The sequence below is a fragment of the Mytilus trossulus genome, chromosome 11 (assembly GCF_036588685.1).
Source record: "Mytilus trossulus isolate FHL-02 chromosome 11, PNRI_Mtr1.1.1.hap1, whole genome shotgun sequence".
NCBI lineage: Eukaryota > Metazoa > Mollusca > Bivalvia > Mytilida > Mytilidae > Mytilus > Mytilus trossulus.
Window position 1 is genome coordinate 46,006,890 of NC_086383.1, and position 15,791 is coordinate 46,022,680.

The 15,791-nt window shown below is 31.0% G+C and overlaps 1 pseudogene; it reads left to right on the top strand.

Moving 5' to 3' along the window:
- The first annotated feature begins 756 nt into the window (after positions 1–756).
- Positions 757–1,496, top strand: LOC134690087 (uncharacterized; annotated as a pseudogene).
- Positions 1,497–15,791: the final 14,295 nt, after the last annotated feature.

Consider the following 15,791-nt stretch of genomic DNA (forward strand, 5'->3'; position numbering starts at 1 on the left):
CATATTTGTCACAAAATTCATTTTTGTCACAAAAGTCAATTTTATATGCAAATAAGTTTATATTTGCAAACCTATTTGACAAAATTGAATTTTGTAATGACAAAAACAAATTTTGTCTACAAAAATGAATTTTGTCTACTGAAATGAATTTTGTCATCACAAAATTGAAGAATACATGGGAAAATATGACATTAATTTTATTCAACAAAAGGTCTTCTTTAAGTGTAACCCCACCAGATCATAGTAAGCTACATCCGGTTACATACCAAAAAAAAGGGTCGAAAAAAGAATTTCCTTTGAATTTGATAGTTGTTCCAGGAAATTAATCATACATTACATTGCCGAAAAAAAAAAATTTGAATCATGAAAACCCATTTGGTGTTTCAAAGCTTATTTTTTTCATTTGATGTTTCTTTAAAATGTTTTTGAAACTGGAGGATACCTGGTTACTATAAAGCTTGTAAACAGGGAAAGAAAGGTTAGAAATATATTTATTAATAGTATCGGAAGCACATGTCTGTGTTTGTTTATGTTCAACACGTGTTGATGAGCACATGGTTGCATACCTGGTTTGTTATTATATGATTTGATTGACTATTCTCAATTTTATATTGTATGTCGCAATGCAGGTATCCTACCCGTTTGTACGAGGGTAGGATCGCTATTCTCGTGCAGAATCTCAAGATATGTTTATAACCAGTTATTCAACGTTCTGCCTTTACCGAGTAGCATACCTACCGTTTCGTTATAAACATAATGACCGAAAACCACTCAAACGACGAGGACACATTGCTTTTGCACGAGCCACCAGTACATTCAGGTGCCAAGTCTAGTTCTGTATCACAGATAAGTGATCAAACTTTTGAACTCTTTATTTCTTATTTTGTTAGTAAGATTTGTTCTCTGACGAACGATTTAGTTTCCGGGAACGACTCCCTAGCTAAGAAGCTCAAGAAGGAGGTGTCCGTTAAGCTTAAGGGTAAAGGGAATCAGATTCAATACTCCTTTAACTCAGATATTGTTGAAAAATTGCAGAATTTTCAGAAACGTACTTCCGCGGAAGATTCTGTTAGCACCAATTTGATATCGGGCCTTATTCTTAAAATCAACAGGAGGAATAAATTGATTCGAATTGCCGACAAGTCGCCAGCAGGCTGGTCCACAGTCCGAGAATACGAAAGCAATGACCTGGCATTAGACTCAGAAGATGAAAAACGTTTACGGCAAGCAGAAAGCAGGGCCCTCCAGACAATAAAAAAAGAAAACCCGTGGAAAACCGTACTCAAAACCGTCCGCCACCGTTTCTGAGCATGCCAACTGATACTAGGAACAGTTACTATCAGCCTTACAACGCTACTCAGCCGCCCTTTCCAAGGTACCGTCGCCGTGAGGCAACCCCATACGACACATGGTACGAGTGTCATCAAACTGGCCACTTCAAGAGGAACTGTACAAAAGCTACAAACAAACCAACCTTTGGAACCTTGTCAAAGTGAAAAGATACAAGATGAGTATATTACTTTTGTTGACAATTTAATGCTATTTGGTCATTAATGTTTTCTTTCAACATGTTTAATATTTTGATGATATAGATTTTTCAAAAATCGCTAAAGGAGTAAAATCAAGCTTATTTAAACATATAGAGTTTTAGAAACACATTGTGGCCAACAATTTAGTGTTGGACACCATTGAAAAGGGTTATATAATTCCATTTAGGAAACAACTCCCTCCAATGAAATTTCGGAATAATAAATCAGCCTTAAAAAATAGTTGTTTGTAAAAGAAACGGTAACTGAGCTAATAAGTAATGGCTCAATCATTCGTCGTTAATCCTCTCAGTGTTGCTACACAAAAGACTGGTAAAAAGCGTTTGATTTTAAATTTAAGTGAATTGAATTTCTATGTTTTGAAAAACAAGGTAAAATTTGAAGATTGGAAAATTGCAATGGAATTCTTCCAAAAAGATCATTTTCTAATTAAGTTTGATTTAAAATTAGGATATTTTCCTTTGGACATCTGTAAAAAGCAACAAACATATTTAGGTTTTTCCTGGAATAACAAGTTCTACTGCTTTTCTGTATTAGCTTTTGGTTTAGGTAGCGCCCCCTATATATTCACTAAATGTTTGAGACCAATGGTAAAGAATATTGTTCTTTATCTGAACGATATATTAGGCATGGATGAAGGTTATAAAAATTGTAAAGATACTTCTGAATTTGTAAAGTCATCACTTACACTGGCTGGATTTATTGTCAATGAAGAAACATCAATTTTTGAACCAGTTCCGTGTTTACAATGGTTATGATTGATTAGGGATTCAAAAGATTTTACTTTAAAGGTGCCAGATTGCAGAATTAAAAACACTAAAGATTCTCTTGATGTTATACTAAAATCATTTTCAAATTTTAACGCACGTATGCTGGCTCAATTTGCCGGACGAATTAAATCAATGTCACCAGTTATGGGTAATGTCACCAGTTATGGGTAATGTCACAAATTTAATGACGAGGCATATATATTTCGTGATAGAAAACAGAAAAACGTGGGATTCAAAACTATATTTAGTATATGAAAAATGTGTATTAGCTAAATTGAAATTTTGGCAGGAAAACTTGTTGGCGCTTAATGAGAAGCGTTTATTGAATGATTCTTTACCGAGAATGATGATATATCAGATGCAAGTAATGTAGCTTTAGGTGCATATACTGTTGAATCAAATACGGCCTTCAACAATGCGCAAAGCCCATACCGCATAATCAGCTATAAAAGTAAAACAATTCAAACGAGGAAAAAAACCGACCTAATTTATGTACAAAAAAAAGAATGAAAAACAAGTATGTAACCCATAAACAAGCGACAACAACTGAATTACAGGCTCATGACTTGGGACAAGCACATACATACAGTGGTGTTACAGTACAATCTATGAAATACTGTATCTTCCCAAAAGAGCCGTGCCTTGAGAAACAGCTGTATTTACAAAGTAAAACCTATACAAAAATGTATTCAAATAGAAAACTCTCTAAAAACACCTTTTTCACAACAATACTTATTTATCAAATGTATAGCCTTGTAGAAATCACTGCAAATACTCTAAGTGCCCTTTCCAATCTTTTTTTTTTTTGAAGAATTTGAAAACAAGACTTTAATTAATGCTTACCCCATGTCATGTTTTCTGACATGAAATGTCTAGATACTGCATACAGAAAACATGTCGGCATATTGTTGGCTGGTAGCAAACATTTCAGAAGAAGTATTTTTTTTTCTAAATTTGGACAGATATGTGTTTAGCCCATTAGATAGTACTTTGATATGTCTTTAACTTTTCTGGTTTGAGTCTTTTGTCTTTTGTAATCTGGCGTTCAGCATGTCAAGTCTTGTACCTTTGATGATCTTTGATTTGATTTTTGCTGGTTTTAGCGTCACTTTTAAGCACCGCTTTTGGGTTATTTCGTGGCGACCAGTTTGTATTGGTGAAGGAAGTCGGAGTGTCCGATAAATTTACTGTTAACAAACTTTAGAATTTTTGAAATTTTTGAAATAAGGCTTTTCTACCTCATGCATAGATTACCTTAGCTGTATTTGGCAAAACTTTTTGGCAATGTGGTTCTTAATGCTCTTCAACTTCGTACATTATGTGGTTCTAACTTTTTTGGATTCGAGTGTCACTGCTGAGTCTTTTGTAGACGAAACGCGCGTCTGCCGTATATAGAAAATTTAGTCCTGATATCTATGATGAGTTTATTTACAACCACTGGGTCGATGCCACTGCTAGTGGAGATTTCTTTCCAGAGAGTATCACCAGCCCAGTATTTCGCACTTTTTGTGCTGATATGAATTATCATTGATATTGTAATATTTTTAAATTAACTGTTTACAAACTTTTGAATTTATGAAATACTAAGGCTTTTCTACTTCAGGCATATATTACCTTAGCTGTATTTAGCAAATCTTTTAGGCATTTTGGTTCTCAATGTTCTTCAACTTCGTACTTTTTTTTGCCTTTTTAACTTTTTTGGATTCGAGTGTCACTGATGAGTCTTTTGTATACGAAACGCGCGTGTATAGAAAATTGAGTCCTGATATCTATGATGAGTTTATTATGAAAACCACTGACCTTCGATAGGAAAGATGATGATCTTTGTTGAGTTTTATATATGAACCAAGGCTTTATCTAAAATACGTTTACACACAGCATTTACATCTTTAAAGTCAAATGATTGAACGAGTGACTGTTGAAAAATAAAGGTAATCCAGTTCTTGAAATAAAAATTTATGCATACATCATTTACTAACTTAGTCTTCTGTGAACGATTTTATCATTTTTACGCATCCATTTCGTATAATCGTCAAAGAAAAAGTATTTCACTAGGTCAGTATTAATTGTTATTAAAATATGACAACTAATCAAAATTCGTGTTTTGAAGCCGATGTTAACCGATTGTCACCTTTGTAAACAATCGACAAAGAAGCATGGCTTTTCAGATAAGCACGTGTATAAATGTAAAATAAGATATAGATTATTTCGTTGACAAAACGATTATTAATTTTGTTGACTCTCACGGCATATTTACAAGGAAGGTCACGCTGAGGTGACTGCCTACAGAAAACATGTCGGCGTGCAGCTAACATTTTAGAAGAAGTAAATTTCTTCTAAATGTGGAAAAATAAAGAATTTTCTTCAGAGAAAAGTATGTGTACACACGTTTTATAAACACTACAAAATCAAAATCATGTATATAAAGGAAAACTTACAATGATATAAGAAATACAACAAAATCAAAATTACGTACATAAAGGAAAACTAACATATATAGAAGAAATACTACAAAATCAAAATAACGTACATATTGGAAAACTAACAATGATATAAGAAATACTACAAACTCAAAATAACGTACATATAGAAAACTAACAATTATATAAGAAGTACTACAAAATCGAAATAACGTACATATAGATAAACTAACATTGATATGAAAAATGCTACAAAATCAAAATTACGTACATATAGGAAAACTAACAATGATATGAGAAATACTACAAAATCAAAATTGCGTACATATAGGAAAACTAACAATTATATAAGAAATACTACAAAATCAAAATAACCTACATTTAGGAAAAAAACTAACAATGATATAAGAAATATTACAAAATCAAAATTACGTACATATAGGAAAACTAACAATGATATGAGAAATACTACAAAATCTAAATTGCGTACATATAGGAAAACTAACAATTATAAAAGAAATACTACAAAATCAAAATTACCTACAGTTAGGAAAACTAACAATGATATAAGAAATATTACAAAATCAAAATTACGTACATATAGGAAAACTAACAATTATATAAGATAATTGTAAACTAGATTATGTGACATTGCTAATGTTTGCTATAAGGTTGTTTTTATTATTCGCATTCAACAAAAATATTCTATATTTGTCCCCAAGTAACCACAAAGTACAAATTTCATGAACGCGTTTTTTCATAAGGATAATGCAATGTATAAGTATTAATACTTGTAGATCAATGCTTGTTTGTTTTAGCGGACAAAAGAAATGTTTGCTTTTGTTCATATGAATTGAGTTTGGTTCGGCTATTTTGTCAAATGAATACATATTCAAGAAGTCGAGATGCAAACAAACATAATATCATTTGTTTTAACGTACAAGTTTTTTAACAATTCAATGCAGTATATTCAGTGTTGAATTCCTAATGTTCATGCCTGAATGATTACGTGTTTGCGCAAAAGAGTCTACCGAATTCCTGTCGAATTTCTGGTATTCTCCAAGTGTATATAAAAGGATTTGATAATGAGTTAAACAGAAACGGGATTACAAACAGTAGCCGTGCCTGCAGGGTTAATGGTGAACTGGATAACAGATCTATCCAATACGAAGCAATGAAAGGTCCTGTTAATATTACAGTTTGACAAGCAATAATGAGAGTTGTCACAAATGCTCGGATCTCCCAAGAATTTTTAACTCGTATGCTGGCATTAACTGAATGTCCGACGTCAGTTGATGTAGAACAGACATTAGAATTACCTGACAAATCAACCATTCCTATTCCCAAGTTATCTTTATTGCTGTTATCATTTATCTTTGATATGGGCCGTGGATAATTTTTAACCGTTTTTTGCCTTTGAAATGTTACAGTAGTAAAGTTATCTTTACTAGTTGAAGGTTTGACATCATTGTTTGATATGTTACCGTGGATACATTGTACTTTCTTTTCAGATGTTATAAAGTTCATAGAGTGTGTATAATTCAAGACACGGCGATCCAGACTGCAACTAGATTCTCCTGTTGCTGAATGACCTCCCTTATTATCAGTATTTAAATCAATTTGTTGAATTTCTATATCCTGAACCGAAATAATTTCCGACTGACTGTCCCCTAGCCTTGGGTTAACTGAAACATCGTTCGGTGAAATCTTAGAACTCTGTGCTGTTGTTTCCAAAGAAAATTGCGCATGCTCAGTCATGTTCATGTCCTCTGACATTGGTCGTATCGGTGAAACTTTTCTTTTGAAATAAATTTTCCATAAACTATAACTAATAATTATTGACATTATAAATAACAAAACCATAATTACTGTTATAGGTAAACAGGTAACAATGACAAATATGTAAAACCTTTCTCCATATAAAACAGTAGGTCTGCAAACCTGAATATATTCATTACGAGGTATCAGTATTAATCCAGAAGACGACAGAATGAGCACGAGGCACATAGATCCGCCTATGTATATGTATTTGTTCTGATCAAATCTTCCAAAAGTTCCAAAGTTGAACGACTTCACTACTAAGTACTTTTGTAAACACATAAGGAATATCAAACAATAGTTTGATTGCATGCCAAATGTACCAAGAAATAGCTGGAGTTAACAAGTTCCGATTGTTTCATGTACAGGTATTAAAGAAAAGATCGCTGATGAAACTGTCAAAACTATGTCGCTGAAAAATAGAGCCAAAATTGAAAGATTGTGAAATGTTTTCTTCAATGCCTTAAAACAGACAATGATATAAATGATGTCCACTAAAACTGTCAATACAGCTACGGACGTAAATGCAACTGTTAGTGTAGGATTCACCGTTATTTCCTCCTGTAAGATCTCAGTTTCCTGAATAAATAAAATAAAATGACATATTTGGTTGATATAGTATTTGTTCGTGATCTGCTTGTGCCATTGTTTAGATATTGATATAAGCTGTAATATAACATTATTATAGGCCTTTATTGTGCCAGCTATATTAGACAAGTTTTACAAACATATTTCGTTAATTCGTGATCGCTAATTAAAAAATAATCTATATAAAGATCTAAATAAACTCATCATAGATACCAAGACTAAAGGCGCAGGTCCGGTAAGGGCCGGTTTTGGCCTCACATTTCAAGTTCATCTGACGAAAGATTTTGGACAATTTTTAAACACTTAAATCTCTATTTCAATTGTTTTGATTAGTTTTTGTGACAGATTTGAACTCATTCGCCCAATTAAAAACGCTCCGAATCAAGCTTAAATATGAAAAATCTATCAAATATGCCAAAAACTGTCACTTTTCATATGTTTTTTGTCAAAAAAGAAAATGGTCGCATCCGTGTTCATCCTCGACCCTTATATATGTTATGTATTATCATTTAACACAACTTACATTTCAATATCAAGAATGAACACGAATGTGGCCACTTTCATTCAAGACGGAAACCGTCTAAAATTTAACTAAAATGCTGAAATTGTGAAGATTTCAGTAATTTAGCATGACTTAATGATGAAAGTTCCCGATATATGTGCATTGTAAGGCCAAAATACGCCCATATGTATGTAGCCGAGGCATTATACCTTCCAAAAAATAACTAAAAGTTTACATTTAACAATTTTGTAAAACTGTTACATTTGGAGCCAAAAAGAGGTCTTACTGAACCTACTCCTTTGTTATACGCCCGACGCGCGTTTCGTCTACAAAAGTCTCATCAGTGACGCTCGAATTAAAAAAAGTTAAAAAGTTAAAATGGCCAAATAAAGTACGAAGTTGAAGAGCATTGAGGACCAAAATTCATAAAAGTTTTGACAAATACAGCTAAGGTAATCTATGCCTGAGGTAGAAAAGCCTTAGTATTTCAAAAAATTCAAATATTTGTAAACAGTTGATTTATAAATATAACAATATCAACGAAAATTCATATCAGCACAAAACATGCTGACTACTTAATTATTGTAAAAAGTCAAAAAAAAAAGTCTTCTCTAATTTTTAAATCAAACCTACAAACAATCGTTACAATAGGATGTGATAGCCAGCTTGAAAGGTTTTGTTAAAGGTACAACCAAACTTCCAATTTTTTTTTAGGCCTATACTTAGATTAAAAAATGACACATTCAATGATAAAAAAAAACATTTTGATGGGACATTACTTTTGTTCGGTGCATGATTAAAGTTTTTTGTAATTTCTGAACTGAATATGAAAAGATGCAAATTGCATTTAAATTCCAGCAATTAAATATGATTGTGTTATTTTTTAATATTAAATGATCTTTTGAAACAATAAAACAAGATAACCAACGGTATAAAAAACGTATAGACATACTTTTCCATTTAGTACCTGATCTTCAAGCGACATATTAGATAACGTATCTATGTTCACCATATTTTTATCTAATATAGATGTTAACTAAAGTAACAACCGATATGCAAATATGTACAGAAATTTATAAATCTTGCTTGTCATTATGAAACGAGTTGCGTGGTTAGAAAAGAAATTCAAAATCTTGTTAAATATTGTACTAGTTCTAAACCGTGATATAAAATCATAAGCATGTTTACGTTCGTGCAAAAGAAGGAGCACCATTACAACCACCAAGCACACGCTTGAAACAAAGACGTCATCGAGTTAAAGACAACACATGAACGTGTAGTGGTCACACTGTTACAGGCAGATTGCAATAGTAGCAGATCTAGAATCAAGTTTTGATTTATGTGTGAACTCGAATTTCTACATAAAATCGTCATAGAAACCTTGATTGAAATTTTGTTTTACATCAGACGCGCGTTTTGTCTACAAATGACTCATCAGCGACGCTCAAATTAATAAAGTTTAAAAAGCCAAAAAAAGAACGTAGTTGAATATTATTCAGAACCATCAATTCTTAAAAGTCCTGCCAAATACGACGGATATTATGCATACACATTTGACTGTATATCACTATGAAAAGTTTGTGTAGACCACCACATTTCGGCGAAACTATCAACAAGATAGGATCACAATTGCACCATCACACTTTGGCGTGATTAAAAACTCACTTCAGCGTCAAACCATCAAGAATTTTGAATGCATAAGATTGTCACTTTGATAAGATTTTGTATGCATAAGATTTTTTCAAATATTGTTTATCAACATGCAGCAAAGATTATTTTTACATTTATACCATAATTTGGGTAAAGATATACAAATGTCTACATATTTTGTCAAAACACATTATATTTTTTACTTACATTCATTTTAGTATATTATATTGCTTTTTCCTGTGTTTTTCCTAAAATGAAGAAAAGCAACATTACATAATGACACTCCTCATGTTTTTTTTTATTACGTTATTGCTTGGCCGTTTTTATAGTGAATATTTGATTAACTGACCAAATATTTCAAGAATTTATGATTGTTTGATAACCTTGTTTAACAAAATAATTAATGATCATGTGATTATATTATTGCCTGGTCAACCCCATGAAGGGCCTCCTAAATGTATTTCAACATCTCTAATGTCTTTTGTGTTTGCGCTACAACCTTTGATGTTAAACTGACTTCTTTGTTGCATGTTTGTTTGTTTACCAGTATTTCTTAACAGTATGTATATTCCAGATTACATATGGATATTACATGTATTAGGAGTACATGTTTCAAAGATTATTTTACGTATCCGAAGCCTTCTTTCTAATTTTAAGTATATTGACGCTATGTTTTTATTTATATGTATATTGACGGTCAATATATATATATATAACAAATAGATTAATGACGTCATGGCTTCAAACATAACAACCATATAGGAAGCGCCGCAGCAGACAAAAATTAAATTTGCAAGTTAAACAGGAGATTTCAAGAATTTTATGTCAAATGCAGAGGCGAAGAATAAAAAAGAAAGCTAATAAAACAAGAAATAATGTTGATAAAACATATAATTATATTAAATAACATGTTGATTTTCTTGCAAAATACAATCAATTGAAAAATACACAGAAAGAACATTAAACGCAAATACATTATTACATTTGCAATATATAAACCAAGGACTTTAACTCAGACTTCATCCTAGGTCAATATATTCTAAACAGGTCCATATATAACGTATTGACCTCGTCAAAAGTCTATACACTGTAATTGATAAATATGTATGCCATTGTTATTTACTGTTTGTACTTTGGATTCAAATTTCTTATATTTCCATTTGCATGATGATGTCTTCAGTTTTTAGTTTGCATTGCTTTTCTTTCTACACAAATAGTGAAATATATTGTATTGCTAAATTTTCAAATATGTTTATTTGAACTATGTTGATCTGAGTTTGAGTAACTATGAGCAATCTAAGATAATATGTAATTATACTTTCCTGGCGTCTTTGGTTTGCAGTCTCTAATACAGATATTAAATTTATTGAGTAAGTTTGCTTATTATGCTTGAAGCAAGTCATAAACTTCGTCTCACTGTCGTTATTAGTGCAATTTATCTTATTAAAAAGTAACATCACAAAAATACTGAACTCCGAGGAAAAACCGGCGGACAACTGTTTCTCTGTAGTTTGTTCTGATTATATTAAAAACGTGTGTAGACCTTACCAGTTTGATGCATTACATATGGTATAACATGACGTTCATTTTGATTTTTGGAAATATATAAGTTTACTGTTGCCTTGAAGTCAAATGAGGTTATTCAGACATTTACTATTATGGAAATCATGTTTTAATTCTAAATAAAAAAAAAAAAATCTTTTATATCAAGACGTGAATCTGTTAGATTTTTTTTGGAAAAAGCAACTGTTCCAAAAATTGATTTTAATTTAAACTTATAATACTAGATAAAATTTATTGAAAGTTAATAAAGTTGCAACTAGATAAGTGTTCGAATATAATGTTGCAACATTTCACATTGTTTTGCATATGTAGTCTTAAATTGTCTGTATGTATGATGTTACACCATCTATCTGCATACACCCTCTCGCTAACATTTGTCTGATATTTATTGCGAGTCTCTCATGTATTGGTGGAAAAAAAATTAATAGACGTGCTATTCATTCCACTTAATACACCAAGCACTAGATTGTATTCTAATAATGATACTTTATTTCTGTAAGTAAATACAGCTTATTGGATTTACACAATATATATGAGACAATATCTGAAAAAGTGTAAATTCAATGTCCCGCTATTTAATTCACCAGCAATTTATTTTTTATTCAAGCATCTTTTTGGAAAATTTTAAGAATCGGTATTAGCTCGAGTATATAATGCAACAACTTGCAACTAATTTAACCTTCATTTTAATATTTCATCTACTGAAATATTAGAATTTAAATGGTCAACCCCCCAAAACAAAATCATATTGTCCCTGTTATTTTCTGAAAATTAGATCATTAAAAAAATATCTAAAGTAACACTGCATGAAATGATAAGTTTAAGGAATCATTAAACTACTTGAAAATCAGTTGTAAGTTCCGAGTTTATTATTTTCCTGTTAGTTTATTGGTCAAGTAAACGCAATATTTAATAGTAGTTTACAAATAGTTTACTGGATGCAGTAAGTTCACGAATCGACACCTGATTTACTGTCCAGTATTTTTCAAATTTATTGAAGTTTATTAGACATACAACTTCAAATTTAATGTAGAGGATACCTGTATACCATGATTTACTACACATTAAAGTCAAAGATATTCCAAACAGAAAGCTGTTTACTGTGGTTTTAATTCTGATTAAACATCGAGTTGCAAATGTAATACGACAATAAACTTTCATTTAATGCAAATTGAAATCAGATTCAACTCCAAGTTTAAAGATTTAATGTGTGATATAACTAGATTTACTTCAAATTGAAACTCATTTTGACTCCATATGCTTTAAACAAATATGTGTATTATTCGTGTTTGTTGCACTAAATATATGCCAATTGATCTGCAAATGCACTACAGAAAACAGTTTTCATCAATATATCACCAATAACAGTTCTTACAAACTCTATCATAATGCATGACATATTTGTTTATGCAAAAATTCGCCAGTATTACAAATGAAGCCATAATTATGCACCCTAAGTTGCCTCAACCACTAATTCGAATCAAAGACTCATGACTGCCTCAAAATATGAGATAATTACAATGAGAGAAACAAGCTGTCTGTAATGGAGAATTTGCCTGACTAAAGCGAAAACCTGAATAAAAAAACAATTGTATGACGTATTAACTAACTTTATTCTTTATTTTCAATTTACAAATACATGACATATGAAAGAACTAACATTCCTTTCTATAATAATTTGAAAACAAGAACAATATCTGCATACATATTGAATTATACAACTCTAATTTTGTGCATTTTTGATTTTTTTTGTTATACTGAGCTGTTTTAAGGAACAATAAAACATACATAAAACATAACATTTAAATATAATAAATATTACGATATTTGAAGAATCCTATTGTTGTGGTCTGGGAACAGTATATGTAACATATATATTTTCCTGTTGTGATGGATTCTATTTTATGACTTAATTGATCCTAATTTTAAACTAACAATTGTTTTAATAGAAAGAGTTAGTTCCCTTTGAATACAAAAGTTTGAGCTGAATAATGAAATCCAACGTAATTTGGAGGGTTTAAAAAGCACCCAATTATATGCAACCGGTTACCCCGTTTTACCTTCATTTTAATATTTCATCTAATGAAATATTAGAATTTAAATGGTCAACCCCCCAAAACAAAATCATATTGTCCCTGTTATTTTCTGAAAATTAAATCATTAAAAAAATATCTAAAGTAATATAAGTAAACAGCCTTTCGATTTTCACAAATCTGATAGATTATATAATATACTTCTCAATTACTGGTCTTAATTTGTTATAGAAAAAAATCCTTTCTGTTACCAACTCTGTCCTCTTACCATTGTCGTGTTACTCAAGATTCTTTCATGTTACCGACACCTGGATATAATGTAGTATATTTCTAAACGTTTTGTATTACAAATGCTAAAATCAGTGATTGGCATTTACTAAACTATTGCAGGATATATAAATAATGTCTAAAACTTATTCCTTATTCTCATTAGAAACTTATTTAAACTGATTCATTTTGGTAACAGGAAAGAACTGGAATTATTTTGTACCATTTTTGAAATTGAATTAAAGACAACAATTCCTAGATCCCCAATGTGTGTTCTTCAATTTGTGCTATCATAATACCGGGTCTAAAGACTTTTTTATTTTTCTTATTGCCAAAAATTAGACTTTTTTAGATATTGTCTCATATACATATATCCAAAAGACAGTATACAGCATTAAATAACATAAATGAACTTGGATGACTTATAGACATATTTTGCTAACAATTTGAAGCCTTTTCTACAGAATATTTTCCTAGGTTATTTAGTTCTTTGACACTTCTCACAGATAACAGTTGTCCTTATTTAAAAGTCAATAGTCGTTCATAGTAATGACTCTTTATAGATTTACTTCTCACACAATTTGAAACGCTACAAATTAAAATCTTGAAATGTAATCTATCCAGGTCTTCTCTTTCGTTTCATAATCAAGGTATAAAGTTAATTCCTTCCGTTTCCAGAAAGTGAAGACAACGAATTGAATATTATAAGATATTATGAAAATGGGTTTTGTCATCTCTGTCAGGATTGTCGCATTTCATTTCGCTTATAAAAATTCATTTACTAGTACTGGGTTTATGTGTGCCATTCTCATTAATATTCCTTTAAGTCGCTTTTAAATTTATTTAAACATTTTTTTTGTATTTGTTTCTGTATTTGTCTACCAACTGTTCTTGATACAATAAACTTTTAATATGCAAAACAATTGTGATAGTAATATATAATCATGGCCTACCTTAAATTCAGTCTGCATTGAGCAAGCGTTATATTGAGTTTTGATTTTATAATAAATATCGGAAACATCTGAGCAACATAATTGGTCTGTTATATCCGTAGGCGAAGAAAATGTTTTTTATGATACATTGCAGAACCTATCAGATATTGTGAAAATAATTATAAGAATCTTTCAAAAATTGAGTTCAATTTATATTAACGAGTATACATGTGAAATGAACTTCTGAACATTCAATCTGATATACAGATTAATCGTTCTTGAGCGATTACAAACAATGGAGATCAAACAAACCGCAAAATTTGATGTTTTGAAAAAGATAAATCAACACAACATGGTGTTTCGAATCAATGCATTAAATTGAAGTTACGTATTTAATCTATGCCCATCAACAAACATACAAAACGTTGGGTTTTGCAAACAATCAAAACTTGAAAATTGTTAAAAGATCAGAGTCTCACTTGCACGAAACTTAAAAAATGCAATGTTGCAAATTCAGAATTACACATTATTTAATTTATTTAATTGTTCTCTGTATTTTGTCATATTTGTCATATATGTATAAACCTTGTTTTATGCTAAAGCAATGTTGTTGCTAATGCAATAAAGAAAATCCAGCCAGATCGCCACATAGAACAAAATCAATTAACAACATAAGATACAATGCATCGAGTACTAGCAGCTACTAAAACAAGATTAAAAGCCTGTTATAATTGACAAAATACTCGTCTGACACACATTTAGTATGATGGAATTTAATCCGACTGTCGTACGGTCGAGGAATTTAGCGGTCTATAAGACCAGGTTCAATCCACAATTTTCTACAGAAGAGGGAATATGACAGTTGTTATCCATTCTTTTCCTCGATCTTGATATCTATATCACTAACGGAAAGCTGAATACTAAAATTTATGATAAAAGGGATGATTTTTCATTTCCTATCGTTAATTATCCGTTTTTAGATGGTGACGTTCCCTTGTCACCATCTTACGGTGTTTATATATCTCAACTTGTACGATTCGCTCGTGTATGTAACAATGTTTTAGATTTTAACGAGAGAAATTTATGTATTACTGAAAAATTATTACACCAGGGTTTTCGATATCACAAACTAGTCAAAACATTTACTAAATTTTATCATCGGTATAAAGACATCATTCGTAAATATAGCTCAACATGCAGACTTTTTATACGTTCAGGTATTTCACATCCAATTTTTTATGGAAATATTCTTTATAAAGCACAAAGGTGTCAGTATTCACCTCATAAACTTACAAAACCTTTGAATAGACTTATTAAGAAGGGATATAATTACGATACTGTTGTCAAGTCATTAAAGATTGCATATTTTGGAGTTAATATTGAGTCACTGATAAGGTCTTTGCGTCGGAACTAAACACATTTATTCTAAAAACAGTTGTTGGCATGACACGGGTTATGTTCTTCTCATATATGTTATGATGGTATGATACTAAACCCCTTACGGGAAGGATTGTGCCTGATGTTCATATGATGAAATCATAATCTTTCAGTCAGTTTAATTGAAGTCTGGAGCTGGCATGTCAGTTAACTGCTAGTAGTCTGTTGTTATTTATGTATTATTGTCATTTTGTTTATTTTCTTTGGTTACATCTTCTGACATCAGACTCGGACTTCTCTTGAACTGAATTTTAATGTGCGTAT